Genomic DNA, 23,291 nt, shown 5'->3' on the forward strand with positions numbered 1-23,291 from the left:
CATCTCCTGTAAACTCACTCGCAAACAATCCTGTGTGCTTTCTTCACCTTATGTGAATTATTGTGACAGAAATGCATTATGAAGAAGAGCCGCACCTGCTATTAGCTGCATTAGAGCTAACGTTAGCATCAAGCTACATCAGACTATTTATGAAATTATTAGTACACTTTTACTCAAAATTTACTTTAATCCCCATCAAGTGTTTGTCATAACTTCCTTTTGCAGAATTATCTCTTTCTTACCTTTTTTTATAATCTGAAGTAGGGCTTCACAATTAATTGAAATGCAATCGAAATCGTGATTCGACAGAAAATAATAAAAAAAAAAAATAATAAATATAAGTCAATGGCTACAAGCCAGCGTTTGGTCACCAGCTTCTTCAGAATATCTTCTTTTGTGTGCAGCAGAATAAAGAAAGCCATACAGGTTTGGAAATGATGACAATTTTAATGTCAGTCAGGATGCTGGTGATGAAGGTGAACGTGTCTGCTCACACTGCTGTGAGTTTCAGGGATCCCGTGGTAATGAATCGAGGCCTCAGACTCCCACAGTTCTCTCTGTCCAGCGCTCTTTCTCTCTGACTGATCACATATATTGTGTCTCTTCCCTCTATTTTACAGCTCAGAGCCGCAACGTCAATCTGTCGCTTCTCTCACACCGAAAGAAAGAGATTTTTTATTTTTTAAAATATAAATCAGCCTCCACACGTTCATCAGTTTCCCAGTGTTTGATGAGCTGGACGTCTCAGACGACCCTCTCTCCTTTCACAAAGACTCCAGTGAGCCGCCTAGCTAGACAGCACTGACACACATCACAGAGGGTTCAAGAGACCATCACGCTAAACACTCAATCCTCTGCCCACAGTGCACTGCAGCAAACTCAAGATGGTAAATATGACAGAGAAATCTTGACTGTAAATACCATAAAAGTCATTAAAATCGTTCTCATTAAAAATTGACTGTTTAAGCCATGTTTATGTATGCTGTGTGTCTCTGAATATTATAGTAAACTAGTTTGTTCAAAAAAAAAAAAAAAATAAGACTTATGGGATTGGGCATCATTGCTGAATTTGGGCAGAAACGAAAAAAAGACAGTTATGATTATTATCATCATTATTATAAAATAAATTATTTATTCGTTTGTTTGTCTGATTAATTTAAATGACTTCTAAAATGAAAATGGCTTTTATATTTTTTCTATATTGTATTTCTTAATAACATCTTGGATGTTTAAACATCTGAGAAAATAAACAGCATTTTTTTCTGGAAACCACTTCATACAGAAACTAACCCCAGCTGCCTTCAGGACGTCAAACTGCAAATAAATAAACAGTTCACCTTTATATTAGTTAATTTATGATATGAGCTGTATTTCTCCTGTTTACACCTGGTCACTTCATGCGTTTTCTCTGATTGGATGGCTATATGATTTGTTAAAACATTTCCATTTACACTTGGCCACATAAATGTGTCATGCTATATGCAAATTTAAAAGAGTTCGCCACAACGAAAGCAACAGATGAGCACTTCATTTGGTTCATTATCAACTCATTTCAACATCAAATACCTTCTGATATGGTTTGAGCAATCAAATGAAATCCAGGCATTTACACCTGTTTTTTTTTTCACAATCAGAGAAAAATGCATGAAGTGACCCTATATCTAACTCACCTGTGCTGTTTGTCTTAGCGTGTTTGAGTCAGCTTGATGACTTCATGAGTGAATACAGTGTGCAACAAAAGCAGAACACACACACACACACACACACACACACATACACACACACAATGGTTGGTTCTGTTAATTGTACAGAGAGTTATAGGCTGTATTGATGAGGTCTAATCACAGCTGTCAATGATATTTATGAGCTCAGCATCACAAACGTGCTGGTCAGATTAAAGACTCATTAATAAAGTCTGTCCAGCAGGTATTAAACAGCTCATCCCACTCCAGCAGGAAGAAAGCTTACACCACATTATAATTCATTAATACGGCAACAACCCCACCACCAGCTTGTGTGTGTGTGTGTGTGTGTGTGTGTGTGTGTGTGTGTGTGTGTGTGTGTGTGTGCATGTGTGTGTGTGTGTGTGTGTGTGTGAACTCTGGCTGGGTGAATCCCAGTAATTAAAACATAAATTGGGCCTATTGAGGGGGAAGCTGAACTCACAGACCGAACACACGACGCCCCGAACAATCACCCGATTTCTGCTCCGCAAACACACGCTTTCAGATCAAAAAACAAAAAAATCTGATCTGAATAATAATGACATGAATGCAGAGCTTTATCAGAGATACACAGAAACACACACATGAAGCCTATTTCACAGCCTGCGGGGTCAAAGGTCAGAGGGTCCAAGGTCAATGCTGTAACTATACAAACATCTCTCTCACCGAAGTAAGGCATGTGTTTGATAAAGCGATTACAGACATTCAGAGGTCATGAGTCAGACTGTGTCAGTGGCCCAGATTCCTCACCAGTTTGTGATGCTGTGTTCATGTGTGTGACTGGAATATGAAGAGTACTGTAGTCTCATATGGAGTACAACACATGGCATAGAGTGTGTGTGGTGTCTAACATGAGCTGACGGAGCAGAGAGATCTACTAATTATGCCTGGAGGTCCTAACACTCTCTCTCTTTCTCTTAATTGACTAGATTAATCAGGACGTCTCATACACTGGCATAACTAAACCTAACCATGACTAAATCTAACTTGAACCTAACTATAACTAAATCTACCCAAACCTAACTTAAACCATACCAAATTTAATTTAAACCTAATCATGAATAAATCTAACCAAACCTAGCCTAAACCTAACAGACAAACCTCATCTAATCCTAACCAAATCTATCTTAAACATAACCATAACTATACCTAACCTAAACTCTAACTAAACCTAAATAAAAATAACCAAACCTAGCCATAACTAATCCTAACCAAACCTTATTCAAACTAAATCTAGCCAAACCAATATAAACCTGAATCTGACTATTCTGTATCTTTACAAAAAATGTATGCTATTATAACGATCAACAAGATTAGTATTATGAGGCATACATGGCAAATGCGGGGCATCGCGTCTCTAGACCCGCGCGAGGACGCGTCTGATGCATAGTCTGATCTTGTCTTTACATTGACTTTGTATGTAATCAACTTGCGCAAATCGTTGAACTCACGTTAAATCCATGATTTATCTTTCCGTATGATTGATGGCCATCAGCAGTTGGCCAAGTATAGGTCTCTGCAGGAAAGTAATGGGAGTTACCAGATCAGGGTGTTTTTACACCATGATACCTGATTGGTTGACGTCATAGTGACGTTAGGTTTAGGGGTGGGGTTGGGTAAGGGGGCTTATTTAGATTGCATGATATAGAAACACCCAGCAGTTTAGAAAACACCCACGAGGTGATAAACGCCCACTTTTGCTCTGCAGAGACCTAAGTCTCCAGTTGGGTAGAAGATAACAAATCCCATCGTTCCACGCTCCTTCTTAGCGTCATCAAACCACACAATTGTTATTGTTTTGGTAGTGCGCCCTCCAGTGGCAAGTCCTACAACCTGTACCTTTAAGAGATTGAAGAATACGATAAATTTAAATGTCATATGAAAAATGGAGGAAAAATAAAATAAATTTTTGTTCTATCTGTGCAGTCACAAGTGAAACTTGTTAAGTTAGTTTATACATTTTAAAATATATAGTGATAGAGACTTCAGATTTTTTCTTTTTTAAATAGTGCAATCTTTTGATACTACAGCTTATTTATATGGCATGATCTGTATACATTAATATGTATTTTAAATAAACAATTTATAATTGATAAATAACTGTTAAACTAAAATTGCTTGTGTTTAAAAGATAAATAATAATATGAATCACAATAATTATATAAATCATAAAACGACTCTATGATGAATGAATTAAATGAATGAATTAAAGTCAGACTTCTATTTGCATGGCTCTATTTTTTTAGCAATAGTGACCTTGGGCCTGTACCAAAGCCTGGGTTGACAAAGAAAGTTGATGAACAGCATCATGGTACCAGCAAAGTCGGATTGTAGAGGTTTGTTTTTGTCAACTCAAAACTAATCCTGTAACTCTGAGTTTGTTCAGCTATCATCATGGTGTCCTGGTATCGACTCTACCTGCGCAACTCCACCGAGCAAATGTTGTTCTCAATTGTTCAAATTGTTCTCAAATACTTATTTTTTACACTTGTAGTCACTATGTGCTTTCAGATCTCTACTAACACTACTAACACTTGGAGAGCACGCTATGTACATCGCAGGAAGGCCTGTCCGACAAACCTACGGCCTGTCCCTCTGACCTCTACTACTACTACGCTCTCTATTCAAGTTGGTCTCTGGAACTGCCAGTCTGCAGTTAACAAAGCAGACTTAATTTCTTTTGCTTCTCATTCTGGTCTCAACCTCATGGCACTGACTGAGATTTGGATCAAACCTGAAGACACTATCACTCCCGCAGCCCTCTCCACTAATTTCACTTGTTCCCACACTCCTCGTACCACTGGGAGGGGTGGAGGTACTCGTCTCCTTATATCAAAAGAATGGAATTTTGATCCTCAGCCATCACCTACAGGTAATGGTTCATTTGAATCACATGCCATTACTGTAACCCACCCTGTCCACACGCAGCGGCTTCTCTCTGTCCCGACAGAACGGTGTTTTCGTGTTTTTTATCTTGTGCGTCGCAGTGTGTTTGTACGTCGTCATTGCATCAACCTGTCTGTAAGCGCGCATACAGTCATGAGTTTCTGCTCAATGTTAGCAGAACCGCATTTTTACAGTTAAACTCCGCGCATGCGGAACAGCTGTGGGATCTCGGTCTGCTACGGAGGCCTTCACCATCACCGACCCCCACTACTGCATCTCGCCCACAATGGAGGCTCCAAAAGCGGTGTGAGAGGAAGCAGAAAAGGGGTAAGCATGGAGGTATCCGGGATAGGCTAACGGCTAACCAACACAAGCCATCTATCCCCACCATCATACTGGCTAACGTACGCTCGTTGGACAATAAACTGGACTACATTCGATTACTACATTCAACTCAGAGGACTGTAAGAAACTGTTGTGTCTTTGTGTTCACGGAAACATGGCTCAGCAACAGCGTTCCAGACTGCGGTATTCAGCTCGGCCAGCTGAAGTGCTATCGAGTGCCACGTTTATACTAATGTGACTGATGCCTATAAAGTCACACCCCTCCCCCACCTGGGTCAGTCTGATCACCTCTCTTTGTTCCTGCTCCCCAAGTATACCCCGGTCATCAAACGTGTGAAACCTACAATAAGGACTGTTAAAATCTGGCTGGAAGGTGCTGACTCAACTCTCTAACATCAATTCCAGCACACAGACTGGAGTCAGTTTGCTGCCCCGGCCACCACACACTCTCAGATCAACATTGACACTTACACCAACTCTGTCTTGGAGCACATCAACAGATGTGTGGGCAGAGTGACCACACACAAAAAAATAAAAATTTTCCCCAATCAGAAGCCCTGGATGAACAGAGAGGTTCGCCTCCTGCTCAAAACAAGAGATGCAGCCTTCAGGTCTGGAGACTGAGAGGCTTACAGCTCAGCCAGAGCCAACCTGAGGAAGGGTATCTGCCAGGCCAAACTCGCACACAAACAGAGGATTGAAGAACACTTTAAATCTTGTGGTTTGTATGTGGCACGGCATACAAACTATCACAGACTACAAACCACCTAACTCTGTGCCCCCCTCCAGCTCTGCCTCCCTCCCAGATGAGCTAAATCACTTTTATGCTCGTTTTGATCAAAATAATAAGGAGATCTCACTCAAAGCTGAGCATCAACCCAGTAAACTGCCTCTCACACTCTCCACCTCAGATGTTTACTCCACTCTGTGTAAGGTGAATGCACGGAGAGCAGCTGGCCCTGACGGAATACCTGGTCGTGTGCTTAAAGCCTGTGCGGAGCAGCTGGCTGAGGTCTTCACGGACATTTTCAATCTGTCCCTGACCCAAACAACTGTCCCCACTATCTTCAAAACCTCCACCATCGTTCCAGTACCGAAACACTCCACTGCCTCGGTCCCTAACGACTTCCGTCCTGTTGCACTCACCCCCATCATTGCCAAGTGCTTTGAGAAACTGGTTGCATCCCACTTAAAATCCTGTCTCCCTGCTTCACTAGACCCATTCCAATTTGCCTATTGCCACAATAGGTCAACAGAGGACGCCATCTCAATGGCACTTCACTCTGCCCTCACCCACCTGGACAGTCAAAACACACATGTGAGAATGCTGTTCATAGACTTCAGTTCTGCATTTAATACAGTAATCCCCTCCAAACTGATCTCCAAGCTCAGCCAGCTTGGATTCAGCACACCCATCTGCAACTGGATTCTAGACTTTCTAACGAACAGACCTCAGGCTGTTAAGTTAGATAACCTCTCATCCTCCATCATCACCCTGAACACCGGCGTGCCACAGGGCTTTGTACTAAGCCCTCTCCTGTACTCCCTATTCACCCATGACTGCTTTCCTGTTTATGGCTCCAACACCATAATAAAATTTGCAGATGACACCACAGTGATCGGTCTGATCAAGGATGACGATGAGTCAGCCTACAGGGATGAGGTCCAGCACCTGGCTGTGTGGTGTGCCACCAACAACCTGGAACTAAACACCCAGAAGACTAAGGAGATGATTGTGGACTTCAGGCGGACTAGGAGTCATGCACACACACCCATCTACATCAACGGAGCTGTAGTGGAGCGTGTGTCGAGTTTCAAGTTCCTTGGCATCCACATCTCTGATGACCTCACCTGGTCCCATAACACCTCCACACTGGTCAAAAAGGCACAGCAGCGCCTTTACTTCTTACGGAGCCTTAAGAAAGTTCACCTGAGTTCCAGGATCCTTTCTGAATTCTACCGCTGTACCATTGAGAGCATACTCACGAACTGCATCTCAGTATGGTACAGCAATTGCTCTGCATCTGACCGCAAAGCACTCCAGCGGGTGGTGAAAACTGCTCAACGGATCACCGGCACCCAGTTAACATCCATTGAGAACATTTATCAGAAGCGCTGTCTGGGCAGGGCAAGGAACATCATTAAGGATGCCTCTCACTCTAACCATGGACTTTTCACCCTCTTTCCATCTGGCAGGCGTTACAGGAGCCTACGCTCTCGCACTAGTAGGCTCAAGAAGAGCTTCTTTCCTGAGGCTGTGACACTTCTGAATGCCACCCCACCAATCTAACCTGCACCTGCTCTTTTACTGCACTGGTCACAGTACTTTACACACATGCATTTGCACTTATCATATTTTGCACAAACTGCACACTGTTCTAGCCATTACTGTAAACTGTCTAAAGCTGTTACTGTACAAAGCACAGTAAAATACTTCTATAAAAACATAATTGCACTACTGTTATTCTGTATATACTGTAATACATTGTTTAACAATACTTTTACACACTCATCCAACTGTACTTATATTCACTGTTCTCACAATGCTGCTGTTCATAATGTATATATAATCCTACATTGCTCTGTTCATAATGTACATACAATCCCTACATTTGCATTCCTATTTATATTCTGTACATACTCTGCTCAATACTGTATATAGCAACTCCACTGTACATTCTGTATATCATAGCTTCACTTACTCTGCACTTTTATGTATATAAAACACTATATTCTTGCACTTCTGGTTAGATGCTAACTGTATTTCATTAGCTCTGTATTTGTACTCTGCATAATGACAATAAAATTGAATCTAATCTAATCTAATCTGATCTAATCGAGCAGACAGAGCTCTCATCGCAGGAGGAAAAACCCGCAGCGGCGGGCTTTGTGTTTACATCAATGACGCGTGGTGCCGCAATACTGTTGTGATCAGCAAACACTGCTCACCCCTGGTGAAGTTTATGATTATTAAGTGCCGGCCGTTTTATCTGCCGAGGGAATATACTGCTATATTGCTCATTTCAGTGCACATTCTCCCGTTCAACATCATCAGCAACAGGAACGACAGACTAAATGAACTGTACCAGCACATCAGTGAGCAGCAGACAGCACACCCCAATGCTTTTCTCATCATAGCTGGGGATTTCAACCATGCTGACCTAAAAAGAGTGTTTCCAAAAATACACCAACACATTAACTTTCCAACACGAGGTAATAACATTTTGGACTTTGTTTACACCACACAGAGAGGAGCTTACAAAGCCCTCCCCCTCCCCCACCTCGGAGCCTCAGACCACATCACGCTAATGCCTGCATACAGACCACTCATTAAAAACGCCAAACCAGTTCACAAACAGATTAAAGTGTGGCCAGAAGGATCAGCAGAGGTTCTTCAAGACTGCTTCAACACAACTGACTGGGACATGTTTAAGCAGGCTGCCACATGCAATAACACCACTGACCTCCAGGAGTACTCAGAGACTGTCACTGCCTACAACAACAAGTGTATTGATGATGTAATGGTCACAAAAAACATCACTGTCCGGGCCAACCAGAAGCCATGGATAATAGGGGAGGTCTACAGACTCCTGAAGACACGGAACGCTGCCTTCAGAGCTGGAGATGAGGTGGGCCTGAGAACAGCCAGGGCCAACCTGTCCCATGGCATCAGAGAGGCTAAGAGACAGCACTCCAGGACGATAGCTCATCAATTCAGTGACAGCAGAGACACTAGGAACCTGTGGCAGGGGATACAGACCATTACGGACTACAAGCCCCCACCACAGACCTGTGACAACAACATCTCTCTGCTGAACGAGCTGAACACGTTCTTCGCTCGCTTTGAGCAACAAAACAGCACCACTGCACAGAAAACTCCACCTCCTCCCAGCAACAAGGTGATGACGCTGACCCCAGACAGCATGAGGAGATCCTTCAGCAGGATCAATGCACGCAAAGCTCCAGGTCCTGACAACATCCCTGGGCGTGTACTGAAAGACTGTGCAGCAGAATGCACTGATGTCTTCACAGTAATTTTCAACAACTCTCTGAGTCAGGCTGTTGTTCCCACATGTTTCAAAACTACCACCATCATTCCAGTTCCGAAGAAGCCATCTCCATTCTGCTTCAATGACTACCATCCTGTTGCACTTACCCCCATCCTCATGAAGTGCTTTGAATGGCTAGTCATGCACCACATCAAGTCTGCCCTCCCCCCCTCCCTGGACCCCTTCCAGTTTGCAGATCGGTCCAACTGGTCGACCGATGACGCCATCGCCACTGCCATCCACTCAGCACTCACACATCTGGACAAAAAGGACTCATATGTCAGAATGCTGTTCATTGACTTCAGTTCTGCATTCAACACAATCATCCCTCAACAGCTTATTTACAAACTGATCCAGCTGGGGTTCAAATTTTCGTTGTGCAACTGGCTGTTGGACTTTCTGACTGGAAGACCTCAGGCAGTACGGGTCGGCAGCAACTCATCCAGCACCATCACACTGAACACTGGGGCCCCCCAAGGATGTGTGCTGAGCCCCCTCCTCTTCACTCTGCTGACCCATGACTGCACACCGTCACACAACTCCAACCTCTTCATTAAGTTTGCAGATGACACGACTGTGGTGGGTCTCATTAGCAACAAAGATGGGACAAACTACAGGAGCGAGGTGAGCCACCTGGCCAAGTGGTGCAGTGACAACAATCTCTCTCTGAATGTAGAGAAGACGAAGGAGATTGTTGTTGACTTCAGGAGAGCACATATTCAGCACGTTCCTCTGACCATCAACGGTGTGCCTGTGGAGAGAGTGAGCAGCACCAAGTTCCTGGGTGTGCCCATCACAGAGGACCTCTCCTGGACTGAAAACACTGCAGCACTGGCCAAGAAACCACAACAGCGTCTTTACTTTCCTCCGCAAACTGAGGAGAGCCAGAGCCCCACCCCCATCATTTACACCTTCTACAGAGGCACCATCGAGAGCATCCTGACGAGCTGCATCACTGTGTGGTATGGTGCCTGCAACGCGTCCTGCCGAAATACTCTGCAACTCATAGTGAGAGCAGCTGAGAAGATCAATGGTGTCTCTCTCCACTCCCTCCAGGACATTTATGGAACCCGTCTCACCCGCAAAGCCCTCTGCATCACAGGTGATCCAACTCACCCGTCACACAGCTTCTTCAGTCTGCTGCCATCAGGGAGGACCAGCAGACTGAAGGACAGCTTCATCCATCAGGCTGTCAGGAAGCTGAACTCCCTCCCGAACTTGCCCCCCCTCCCCTCTTCTGGCCCAGGCACCACTGAACTATGAACCCCCCCCCCAGATCCCACACCCCCCCCCCCCCCACTAATATATGATGGCATGCACCAGTCACTTTGTGCAGCATTGGTCTGCTCACTACCTCATTCAGCATTGAACTGACGTCATTCCACTACCTCATCAGTCAGTTAAATAAAATAACTGCTCTTGAGCCCTTTGTCACTTTAATCAGACTTAATAAGGTTTTTTTGTTTGTTTGTTTTTTCACTAAAAATCTTTTATCTGCACTGTTGTTCACTTCATTGATTTGCACTCTATCTACCATTTGCCTTGCACTGCTTTATTTAACTTTGTTTTTGATTTTATTATATGTCTTTTTTTTACATTCCCTTATTGTATAGTTGTATCTACATTTTATATTTGATCTAGTTTTTTTTAGGCTTTAATGTTATTGTTATCTGTATGCACTGGGGTCTGAGAGTAACGCAATTTTGATTCTCTGTATGTATGTAATGTACATGTGGAAATTGACAATAAAGCAGACTTGACTTGACTTGACTCAAGCGAGTGTCTACTACAGCGACTCACAAATCAGGCAACCAACTGGACCTCATCTACACGCGCTGTTGCTCTATGGACAACTCTTCAGTTGCTCCACTGCACACCTCAGACCACTTCCTCATTACTGCTAACCTAGCACTTACTCCTGAAGCGGCACACACTCCAACGCAGATCACCTTTCGACGGAACCTACGTTCACTCTCTCTATCTCACCTATCTTCTGTGGTTTCATCCTCGCTTCCTGCACCCTCTCAGTTTTCAGCTCTGGACACGAACAGCGCTACGGACACTCTTTGCTCCACTTTAACATCTTGCTTGGACAACTTTTGCCCACTGTTGTCTAGACCAACATGCACCACCCCATCTGCCCCCTGGCTTTCCGAGGTTCTCCATGAACATCGCTCTAAACTCAGGGCTGCAGAGAGGAAATGGCAGAAATCAAGAAACTCTACCGACCTCTGTAAATGTCTTCACGGCTAAAACATCCTACTACCACAACAAAACTAAAAGCTGCTGTGATGCTCGGACACTCTTCAAAACTTTCTCTTCTCTTCTTAATCCGCCTCCACCACCTCCTCCATTGACTCTTACAGCAGTTTTCTTCACAAATAAGACAAGAACCATCAGTGACCAATTCTCCACACCGCAGACTGAGGACAATTTCACAATGACCGACGCACACTCTTTCTCCTCCTTCTCCCCACTCTCAGAGATGGACGTTTCCAAACTTCTCCTGTCCAATCATCCTACTACTTGTCCACTTGATCCGATCCCCACTCACCTCCTTCAAGTGATCTCTTCTTCAGTCATACCTTCGCTTACTCACGTTATCAACTTCTCTCTTCACTCTGGAACATTTCCCTCAGCATTTAAGCAGGCTCGGGTAAGCCCACTGCTCAAGAAACCATCTCTAAATCCAGCGCTTCTTGAAAACTACAGACCGGTATCCCTTCTTCCATTCATTGCAAAGACACATGAGCGAGCTGTGTTCAACCAGCTTTCTATGTTCCTTGTACAGAACAACCTCCTGGACAGCAACCAAACTGGCTTCAAAAGTGGCCACTCAACTGAGACTGCTCTGCTCTCGGTTACTGAAGCCCTGCGACTAGCAAGAGCAGCTTCAAAATTCTCAGTACTCATCTTACTGGACCTGTCTGCTGCTTTTGACACTGTTAATCACCAGATTCTCCTGTCCACCCTCAGAAAGATGGGCATCTCTGGAACCGCACTCCTGTGGGTTAAGTCCTACCTCTCTGACAGGTCCTTGAGTGTGTCTTGGAGGGGTGATGTTTCTAAGTCACAACACTTTGCTACTGGGGTTCCTCAAGGCTCAGTACTTGGACCACTTCTCTTCTCCATCTACATGACGTCATTAGGATCTGTCATTCATAAGCATGGCTTTTCTTATCACTGCTACGCTGATGACACCAACTCTACGTCTCATTCCAACCAGATGACCCGACGGTCCTGCAGATTTGCCTTATACAACAATAGGAAGATTAGACCCTTCCTGTCAGAGCAAGCCACCCAACTTCTAGTCCAACCTCTTGTTCTCTCCAGACTGGACTATTGTAATGCTCTCCTGGCTCTTCCTGCATGTACTATCAAGCCTCTGTAACTGATCCAGAATGCAGCATTGAGGGTTGTCTTCAATGAGCCAAAAAAAGCTCACGTTACTCCTCTTCTCATCAGGTTAAATCATTAAATCATCAGCATCAAATTCAAGGTACTGATGCTTGCCTACAAGATGACCACTGGCACATCACCAACCTACCTAAACTCACTGGTTAAATCTTATGTGCCCTTCAGAAGTTTGCGCTCCGCAAGTGAACAACGCCTTGTGGTGCCATCCCAAAGTGTTTCAAAGTCATTCTCAAGGACCTTGTCCTGGACTGTGCCCAGCTGGTGGAATGACCTCCCAATCTCAATTTGTACAGTCTTTACTCATTTACTCATTTTCAAGAAACATCTAGAGATTCATCTTTTTTTGCTAGCACTTAACCAACTAATACTAGCACTTTTCCTTCTTTTCTTGTCTTTTCATTTATATAAAAAAAAAAAACCTGGCTATGCATTCTGTACTAGACTTGTCATGGCACTTGTATACTGTTGTTGTTCTCTTGCTGACCTGACTGCTTCTATTGTTCTCATTTGTAAGTCGCTTTGGATAAAAGCGTCTGCTAAATGATTAAATGTAAAATGTAAATGGTACAGTCCCCAGGTTAGCTGTGGATGCCGCTAAAAGCCAAGCCGCTTTCATGGTACCTTAAACCCAGGATTGGTGCAAACTAAACTGAATCTTACCTGGCTAGCCAGCTAAACCGGCTTCATGGTACAGGCCCCTGCTGATTTATTTATCAATGTGAGCAGCTTGGTAAATGTATTATGATGATTTAACAGGTTAAGTTAACCCCAGGAAATGGGAGGCAATATTAGAAATTGACAGATAATTGGTTTTATCAATATTTTTACATGAATGACTCATTTATGTTAAGCACAACATACAATTAAATTGTAATATTAATATTTAATATATATATTTATTTGTTAGCATTTAACTACTATATATACTCAATATATTGTAATATGGGGTGCATATTTGCTAGTCCACATAATGCTTGATTTACCAGTGGACTTATTAAAGTACTTTTTTTTCTCTTTTTAATGTTGTTTGAATAAATGCATTACCACAGATGATGTCAGGAATCATCTAGAAATAACCATTACTGTCACTAACACTAGTTCAATAAGTACTTCATGATCACTGATGGGTTTTCACTGCAAAACAACAATGGACATTTTCCACAAATATCGCTTATAGTTTTGAGAAGTGCTGCAGCAAATTCAGTCACAAAAATTACGTGACAATATTTCTATGATGTAGTTCAGTTAGTGTTTAGCTGCTCTGGCAAATAAAGCAAGCTTTGGGAATCACACATAAAAAGAAACCTGGCAGATGTTTCCTGCAACTCTGATATGTTTTTCTGCGCTTTTCATTTTTCTTTACAGGCAAAATCATTGTGAGAGAAGCTTGTGATACAATCCAAACAAATAAACACACACACACGCACGCACGCACACAAACACACACACACGCTGTCTGCCAGCCATGTGAAGAATGAGCTGATGTCTGAGCGAGTTTCTCTGCACTGATGGATCGTGCTGTAGGTGGATAAAACACTTCAGTTTGCCTTTGTTTGTTTCCTCAGAGTTTGTATTAATGACGTGCCAGCGTCTCTGTCGAGATGCTCCCAGCATGCTTTGCTCGTGCTAACAGAGCTGATTGGATCAGGGCGGGCATTCATCACTGTCAGTCACAGCTCAGCGGCGGTTCTGATTGGATGGTCAAGATTTAGAGAGAACAAAGGCTCAGCACAATGATTTCACAATCAGCAAACTAGACAATGTGTGTGTGTGTGTGTGAGACGGTTTTGCTGCTGAGGCGCTACACCTGCCCTCCGTCAGCACGTCGGCCCACCGCCGAACACGCTTACACATGCACAGAAGCCACGGTACGTTACCTCTGAAAGCCCTGGTGAAGATCCTGAGGACTCAGGAGCTGAAAAACAAAAGCAGTTCAATTTAAAACCACACAAACACACATGAAAGCGCCTCGCTCGTCCCATCAGTCTAATCTCAGGAATCAGTCAGCGGAGGGAAAGAGGAAACACACCGCTGTAAAGTTCATCACACCATCAGCGGCGGCTCAGTGTGGGAAGCATTCGTTTGGCGAGTAATTGAACTGAAATGTCAGAGATTATTGGACAGCTGACAATCTGTGAAAACCGTTGATTCATTTTAAGTGAATTTCTCTGACACTGTGAGCGATCAGCGATGCAGAAGACTTTGCTCTCGATGGCCACAACATGAGTTTGAGTGACAGTAAAGACTAGAAATACTTCTGTTGTTTTGTGTTCTTCTCTTTCAAGACATCATAAAAAATGAGTATTAGTGCAGAAATACTGACAACATATGAACAAATAACATTAAACCGATCTACTTACGACTCAGACGCAAATTAGCTTAAGGCATTGTTTTTTTTGGGGGTGTTAAATAATAACACAAACACCAGTAATTTGACAAGTAAAAATGTTAGTCAACTGCGTTGCATGATTCATTTTAATACTCTCCTGCCATAAATTTTGTGTCTGAAAGGGAAACTCCTACAAATGCATATTCAATAAGGTCAGGTGCAGACATTACTGTGTCCATGCCTTTTCAGCAATAAGTCTTCACTGCTCATCTTTAGTCAATCCTGACAGTACTATTTTAATGACAAAAGATGGTAATGGTAAATCTAGCCCAGTGGCATGACAAAAATATTTCAGTTTTTAATTGAAGATGGTGTTGTGTTAAGTGTATGAGTGTGTTTGGAAGTTCAGTTTGTTCTTCTACATGTGAACATAATTTCAGCTGTCTATCTGTTCAGTCCCACAGCGACTGACAAAGCCATTAGCCAATCAAAACGCAGAACGTGAGCACGGGCTCCACCTGCTGGTTCATGCACAGGTTCGGTTCAGTGCGTGTTTTTCCCATGCGGGCGTCTGTCGTGAGTGTGATTGGCTGATGGAGTTTTACAGCTCCTGATTGGCTGCGGCGCCGCTGTCATCACATCGTCCCATGGGTCTTCATTAAACTCTGAAGACACTTCCCTCACAGGACTCCTCAACACTCTCTCAATTGGTTCTGGAGTTCCTTGAGGCTTTGCAACCAGTTAAAGTCCATTACGCTCACAACCAGACAAACGTCCAGAATCTGCTTCTGCTTAACCAGTCTCAGTGTGTTCAGTGTTGAGAGCAGTGCAAGTTAATTTCAATGGCGAAACACTTCGGTAAAAACTTGTTAATTGGTTAACAGTGCAAGAATAATTCACCTGCATTAGTGAGTAATCATCAATGTGTGTGAACTAATGCGCTTTGGGATTTTTTTTACAGGTCTTAAATTTGTAGACGTAAATATAGGAATCACTATACAGCCTAATGTGAATATTAAACTTTTTTAAGGGGATATTTTTGAATAAATGAGAGCGCTGCACATTCAAATGAAAAGAGTGGTCCTGTTACAGGCTCAGCGCAGATCACAACTAATGAATACAGCACTTTCACACTCGGTTCATATTGTAATATGTTGTAAATGGTTGTAAGAATGTGGAAATGTGGTGATGTTGGCGCAGTGGATAAGACACATGCCTTTGGTGTGAGAGACCCGGGTTCGAATCCACTGTGAGACACCAATGTGTCGCTGAGCAAGACACTTAACCCCTAGTTGCTCCAGAGGTGTGTGACCTCTGACATATAAAGCAATTGTAAGTCAATTTGGGTAAAAGTGTCAGATAAATGTAAATGAATCTCCCTTATCTGTTTGAATCAACAACTGGAAATTGTTAAGACACTGCAAAATAAGAGTCACGTCCGTTTAAGACTTGTTTTTAATTTAAAAGTCCTGCACTAAGCAGAATTTTATTATTATTTTTATCCTCCCTCCCTCTGCTTATTATTGGTATTCCAGTTGAACAATAAACTGCATATGGCATTTAATTAAATGTTCAAAATAGTTCCATGAATATTAAACACAGTTTGTAGCAGAAATATGTAAAATTCTAGTGTACTCCTTGCATTCAAATCAATTGTCTTAAAATATCCCTTTTTTAAGGTAAAACTAATTTAATTTCACAGTTTTAACCCAGATTACTGTTCACCTCAGTTTATGGAAAACGTGCTACATTAATTATATGTATTTTTCTTTACTACATGAGTTTTCATGGTTATCAGTATATTATGAAAGTACAGAACATATTTTAGTACTTCAGTAGGGTGCTATATTAACATTTTATCAGTTAATGTGATATATGTGAAATAACTGTAAATTTAAATCTGTGAAACCTAAAATGTTATTACTGTATTTAAACCACAGCTGCAGCCTTTAGCCTTTACTGTACATGAGTTCAATCATGGTAAATTACTGCTATTGCTATACTCCTGGGGACATTTGGTTAATATAACATAGGGAATACACACACACACACACACAGAGTTCTGCTGTAACATGGTGGAATAACATCATCTCGGCTCATTCTGGGATGCTGCTCCAGTCGTGTGGAAATTACACATGGTGAAAGCAGAGCTTTAGAAATTCAGATGAGCTGGATGTGAAAGTGTGTGTGTGTGTGTGTGTGTGCTGGGAGAAACAGCTCTCTTCCTCAGAATAAGTGTCTGTGTGGTGGGGGTCGCTCTTGCGCTCACAAACAGACTCTTTCCCCAAATGCATCAGCTTTTACTCTGCGCTCCAGACATGAAGACCCCATTATCCACTTCTGCACTGAGAATCTGAATCTCTGAGACCAGTGTTTATAAGAGTTAGAAGACACATGGCACACAATATTTACATTTTCTTATCTGCTAAAGTCCATTTAAAATATTAGTGAAGGTGATTTTGCACCAAAATTAATGAATTAATTTATTCTGCTTGACCTCTAGAATGTAATAGCCCAGTTTTATTGTTTGATTTGTTATTTTGCTGCCATATATATGACTTTCTCTTTGTTTGGACTGAAGAGTGACTTCAGTTTTGATAATAGATTTCCAGAGGTCAAGAAATGATATGAGCCCTTCTAAACTTCTCGAAGTCCTCATTAGGAGTATTTAGACTGCTAACGTTTAAAGATAAAATGAAGCAAAACTATAATGAAATATATTCAAACATAAGAGGATAATCATCACAAATCTTGAATATAATGAAAGAAAAAAATCCTCATGAAATCTAGATTTTAGAAAAGTAATGTCTGTATTGACAAACAAAATATGTTTATACAATTTCATAATTTATACATATAAATACAGTATTAGTGCTGTCAAACGATTAAAAGTGATTAATCCCATCAATTTTTTCTTACATAATATATGTGTATACTGTTTATTTATTATGCATATAAATATACACACACATATTCAGGAGAAATTTTGAAAATATTTACATGTATATACATTTATATACTTAGATTATTATATTTATAAAAACAACACATTTTCTTAAATATATACATGCATGTGTTTGTATTTATATATACATAATACATATACACAGTACACAAATATATACTATGCAAACAAAAACCTTTATTTTGGATGCGATTAATCGTTTGACAGAACTAATACACACACACACACACACACACACACACACACACACACACACACAGAGGTCACTGGGTTATTATACAATACAATACAATTTTATTTGTTAAGCACATTTAAAACAACCGAGGTTAGCCAAAGTACTATTTGCAATCTAGAGAGAGAGGCCTGGTTAACTCCTATATATAAAGCATTACAATAATCCAGGCGAGTGGTGATAAAAGCATGTATAAGCATGTATAAGCATGTATATAATGAGGTGCTAGTAAAACTGCTAGGTCTGAAAATCATAATTTCAGTTTTACTTTCATTAAAATGTAAAACGTTTAAAGCCATCCATGCTTTAATATCATAAAAACACTCTAACAGACTATTTATCGAATCCTCACCCTTACGTTTTATAGGCAGGTAGATTTGTAAAATCATCTGCATACAGATGGAAACTAATGTTATGCTTTTTTAAGATGGAACCTAAAGGAAGCAAGTAAAGGGAGAAGAGAATCGGCCCCAAAATAGAGCCCTGCGGTACTCCACATGTCACTGGTGCTGCTGGAGAAGTAAAGCCCCCATACCCAACTTTAAATACTCTCGCTGAGAGATATAATCTAAACCATTTTAATAGAGTCCCCACGTTGTGCTCGAGACGCAAGATAAGAACACTGTGGTCAACCGTATCAAAGGCTGCTGTAAGATCTAAAAGCATCAAGATTGTAGAATCTCCAGAATCTGTTGAAATCAAAAGATCATTAAAAACTTTTATAAGTGCAGTCTCTGCACTATGAAATGCTTTAAAAACAGACTGGAACACCTCAAGAATACCATGCAGATCTAAATAGGCTTGTAACTGCACTAGGACTATACTAGGATTATGGGAAGTTTGTGTTGTTGTGGGAGTAGATCTTTCGGATTTGTCATTGACCGAAATAAAACCTAATGAGCCAGATTGCTAGAAGTATGGAAGCCACACACACACACACACACACACACACACACACACACACACTGAGAGATTTATCCTGCTATAAAACTTTACGGTGGATCATTGTGAGAGGGTTTGAGTCACTTGAAGCTCTTCCAGGCCTGAAGAAAATGTTTCAGCTCTTGTTAAGTGAGAAAACCATTGTTAAAGCAAATAAAAGCAAACGTCCAGAATCCCCGAGGGCCGTTTGCTGACCGGGAGCCGAGCATGACCTTCAGTGTCCACAGGTGAGTGTGTGTGTGTTTGTCTGCATCGCCTCATTATTACGATGCTGCTAACCCTTTACATGATAACTAACTGGTCAAAAATGGTAGGAGTTAAACGTCATGAAATAATTAAACAAATGCTAATAAGAGCAAATGCACAGACGATTCTATCCGCAGGGAAAAATGTGCAACAGAACAACAGAACAGAGATAGTCAGAATACTAATAACTCCACAATACACTGAAAATCTGCTCTGAACAAACACACACGCACGCACGCACACACACACACAGTCACCCCCCCACACACACACACACACACACACACGCACAGACACAGACACGCACATGCACACTCACACTCACACACACACACACACAGTCACCCCCACACACACACACACACACACACACACGCACAGACACAGACACGCACATGCACACTCACACACAGTCACACACACACCAACATAACATAATCTTAAGACATCCATATAGTAATAATACATGTACTGTATGTGTGTGTGTGTGTGTGTCTGTGTGAGTGTGTGTTTGTGTGTGTGTGTGTGTGTGTATGTGCCCCTAAATACACACACAATATGAAATGAGCTACATGATTCATGTCTGGTGTTTAGGAGCAAGAAGGTCATGATCAGAGATATGGAAAAGACACACACACACACACACACACACACACACACACGCACGCACGCACGCACAAACACACACACAGCGCAAGCACGCACACACACACACACACACACACACACACACAGTCTATATATATTAAAGCAATAAGTCCTTTGTGATTTTACAAGGCTGTTGTCTGTAGTATAATTCTGCAGCTTATTGCTTATATAAATACAAACACATGCATATATATATTTAAGAAAATATGTTATGTTTATATATTAAATATATTTATATATAATATAAATATAATAATATAAAAAAATATTCCACAGCAACATGACAAAAGACATGAGTGATCAATAAATAATGTAATTTATAATAATATAAAGCATTTTTGCATTTTGAGCATTCTTGAGTTTTGGGGGCGTTTTGCTGAATGGGATCCTGAGCGACTATTAAACTGCAAACACTCTGCGTGATGTTACACTTTGACATGTCGATCGACTGTAAAAGCACAGTGAGAGCGATATTGATCTATGGATTGTTAATGCAAGTTTTCACGGATTGTCTTTAGTGTGTCTGTCTGTGTTTGACACCTGTGCCGTTCCAGTCTGTTGTGACAGCACAGATGCTGAACAACGCATCTAATGTTATGGAGAACTGGATGTGTCACACAGCTGTTTGATCTGCCCGCTTCTGTTACGATTAGAACGCCAGCGAGGAGGGAATTAGAGCACAAGACACAAAAAAGACGAGTAACTCCAGGCTCTCGTGTGCCGACCCATCCGTGTGGAAGTTTCTGGTAAATATTCAGCACAATGAAGCTCTGAAGACGCTCAAAGTGCGGGGAAATCAAGTGTGTTAGGAAACAGCTGAGATCAGAGGAGCATCTGTGGTTATTTATAGCTTTACATTCATTTAGACTTAATAAAGTACAGCTCCAGCATCCGCACAGCTCTGGCCTGATCAGAAGAGCTTCTGAGGGCTTTATATTACGGCCGACTGTGTCCAAACATGACGTGAATGTGAGCAATTACACGCGGGGACTTGCAACTCGCAGCAATCGTTTAATTACGTTTACGAGAAATTGATGGAGAGTGGATGTGGTGCTGCTGAATTAAAAAGTGAGGTTAATCAATCTGCATCACACATCCGACACCGAGGAGCCACATCACACAAACACACGTGTGTAAGACAGAGCAGTGCTAACAAACACTAGGAGTTTTTGGATGTGTTCTATGGAGTTCTTTAACATTCCTCAGAATATCACGGTACATCAACATTCATGCATCAAGGTCATTAATAAATCAATAGGGCAGGTCTAAAATTAGGCTAGGTTTGACGCAGAAGTATGAATTGGGCTTTAGTTGTTTTCCCTTGTAAGGATTCATGCTTTGGGTATGAGAAACACCCGTCCCGCCCCCGCTGATGTCATCCTTCTCAGTGTTTCACTGTAGACACCGTCGGATGCCAGACTTGTATAAATCACCCAACCCTACTGTGTATATTTATTATGTAAACAAAAACATTTATTTTGAATGCAATTTTTGGTCTCACTTCTAAAAGAGGTTTTACCTCAATGTGACTTTCCTTTTTAAATAAAGGTTAAGAAGAAGAAGAAAAATGAATGGCTCGTGTAATGTAGTGTAGCTCAAACAGTAGCATTTGGTGCTCACAACACCTTAGTCATAAAAAAAAATAAAATGATAAAATGTCTTATAGTATGTCACTTTTGATAAAAGTGTCTGCCAAATGTGTAAATGCAAAAAGCATGAACAGCCCAGCGATCAACAGTCTTAGCTGCAAGCATGTCCCCCGTCTGTGGTGGGATTGTTCTGTCCCGCGTCTGAACGGCTTGGCTGATCCTGTGCTGATAGAAACGGCACACGCTTACTATTCCAGCCCAACATCCTCCCACTCAGCGCTCTCCTCCAGAGGGCCGGCCACGCTCGCTTCAAAATGTGATATTTATTCATGAAATTAAAGAGGGGGCAATTAACAGAGCTTGACAAGGGAGGTGATTGCCTTCATTTGCATAGAGTGCAGGACCCGTTAAGATTATCCACATTATTATTATTGTTATTATTTCTTCTCCGGATCAGATTTGGAGATGCTCATTGTGTGAATGACAGCGGAAGCTGGAACATGGCGACTGTATGCTTTGGGTGAGAGTGAATCCTGAGCGTTAGACAGTCAGTGTGGAGACATACGGCTGTTTGTGAGCGTGTCCAGTGTGTTTGCATCACTGACACAGCTGTCAGAAACAGATGCAATGTTTCCTCTTAAGAGAGCACAACAAAAAACAAACACACACACACACACACACACACACAAACACTGGCTAATGCTAATAGTGTAGCAAGACAAAACTGCATAAGTAAGTGAGTAGCTTTACTTCTATAACCCGTAACACTACGAAACAAGGACACTCTTCCTACTTTCGACACTTTTATTCCCCCTCTTGGTTTATTTTCTGTTAATAAAAGCCTCTCCAAGGCCTGACGCCACACCGACAGTGTCAGTTGCTCCTCCTGCCACTATGTATATATATATATATATATATATATATATATATATATATATATATATATATCATTTTGTTGAGAATCCTTTGCAGACAATGACTCGATTAAGTCTGTTCTCATGGTCATCATCAGAGACTGGGTTCCCTTTCAGTCTAATTGGAATATCGCTTAGCTTAGATAGACCAGTCTATTTTGAGTGTAAGCTAAATGAGCCAATGCACATTGGCATGCGATTATTGCATCCAGCTGCGGCTGATCACAGCTAAAGTATAAGTAGGCAACAGGTGCACCGCATCTTCAGCTTTTTGATTCGGAGCCGAGTGGTTCTATCGTTCTGCTCTTGATCTCCTGCTTTGAGTCGGCAAGATGAGTCAACCACGCTCTTCGAGGGCTCTCATATTGGTGGTACAGCGATTCAGCGGTGGTGGTTTTCCCGTGTCGAGTGAGTAGCACATAGTCCGCCAGCGCTTTGATACCAGTGGAGCTGTAGACCCCCTCACCACGGGGGTATCACCTGTATCTTTCGTGGCTCGAATGTCGATCAATGCATTGGAAAGTGAGCCAGACTTTTCTGGGGAGGAAGATGTGTTAGCGCTGCCACCCTCTGGGCGGCCAGCAGTGCCTGATTCAGATCTGGAGATGATGGTTATGCTTTGCCGGACCGCCGAGAGGTTGGATGATCGGTATTTTGGGGTGGCTCACTCTTAGGGCCCCGTCCTAGTGCCTTTCTACCCATAGGTGAATGATGAGCTTCACTGCCAGAAAGCGCCCCAGTGGCCCATCTTCCCTCACCACTCTCGGGAGACATGGGAGTCCCCCAGGAGGAGCGGTCGCTTGCGATGCAATTGTGTCCAAATGCCACTACCACTTGGCGGGGCAAACCGTTGCTTCCCTCCCGGGCCTTCAGGCATTCGTTGGCTCTGATTTAGGGGGAAGTCGTGGCCTAGTGGTTAGAGAGCTTGACTCCTAACCCTAGGGTTGTGGGTTTGAGTCTCGGGCCGACAACACCACGACTGAGGTGCCCTTGAGCAAGGCACCG

General features: G+C 42.2%; 1 protein-coding gene across 33 annotated transcripts in view; it reads right to left on the reverse strand.

Annotated features, from left to right (window-relative positions):
* Positions 1-23,291, reverse strand: part of LOC132127777 (receptor-type tyrosine-protein phosphatase delta-like) — a 394,068-nt gene that overhangs the window by 161,721 nt on the left and 209,056 nt on the right. For all 33 annotated transcript variants that reach the window (XM_059540138.1, XM_059540149.1, XM_059540057.1 and 30 more), the window contains exon 7: positions 14,299-14,336. The gene's annotated coding sequence lies outside the window, so the exon portion shown is untranslated. The remainder of the gene's footprint in view (positions 1-14,298; positions 14,337-23,291) is intronic.

The sequence above is a fragment of the Carassius carassius genome, chromosome 3, assembly GCF_963082965.1.
Source record: "Carassius carassius chromosome 3, fCarCar2.1, whole genome shotgun sequence".
NCBI classification, from domain to species: Eukaryota; Metazoa; Chordata; class Actinopteri; order Cypriniformes; family Cyprinidae; genus Carassius; species Carassius carassius.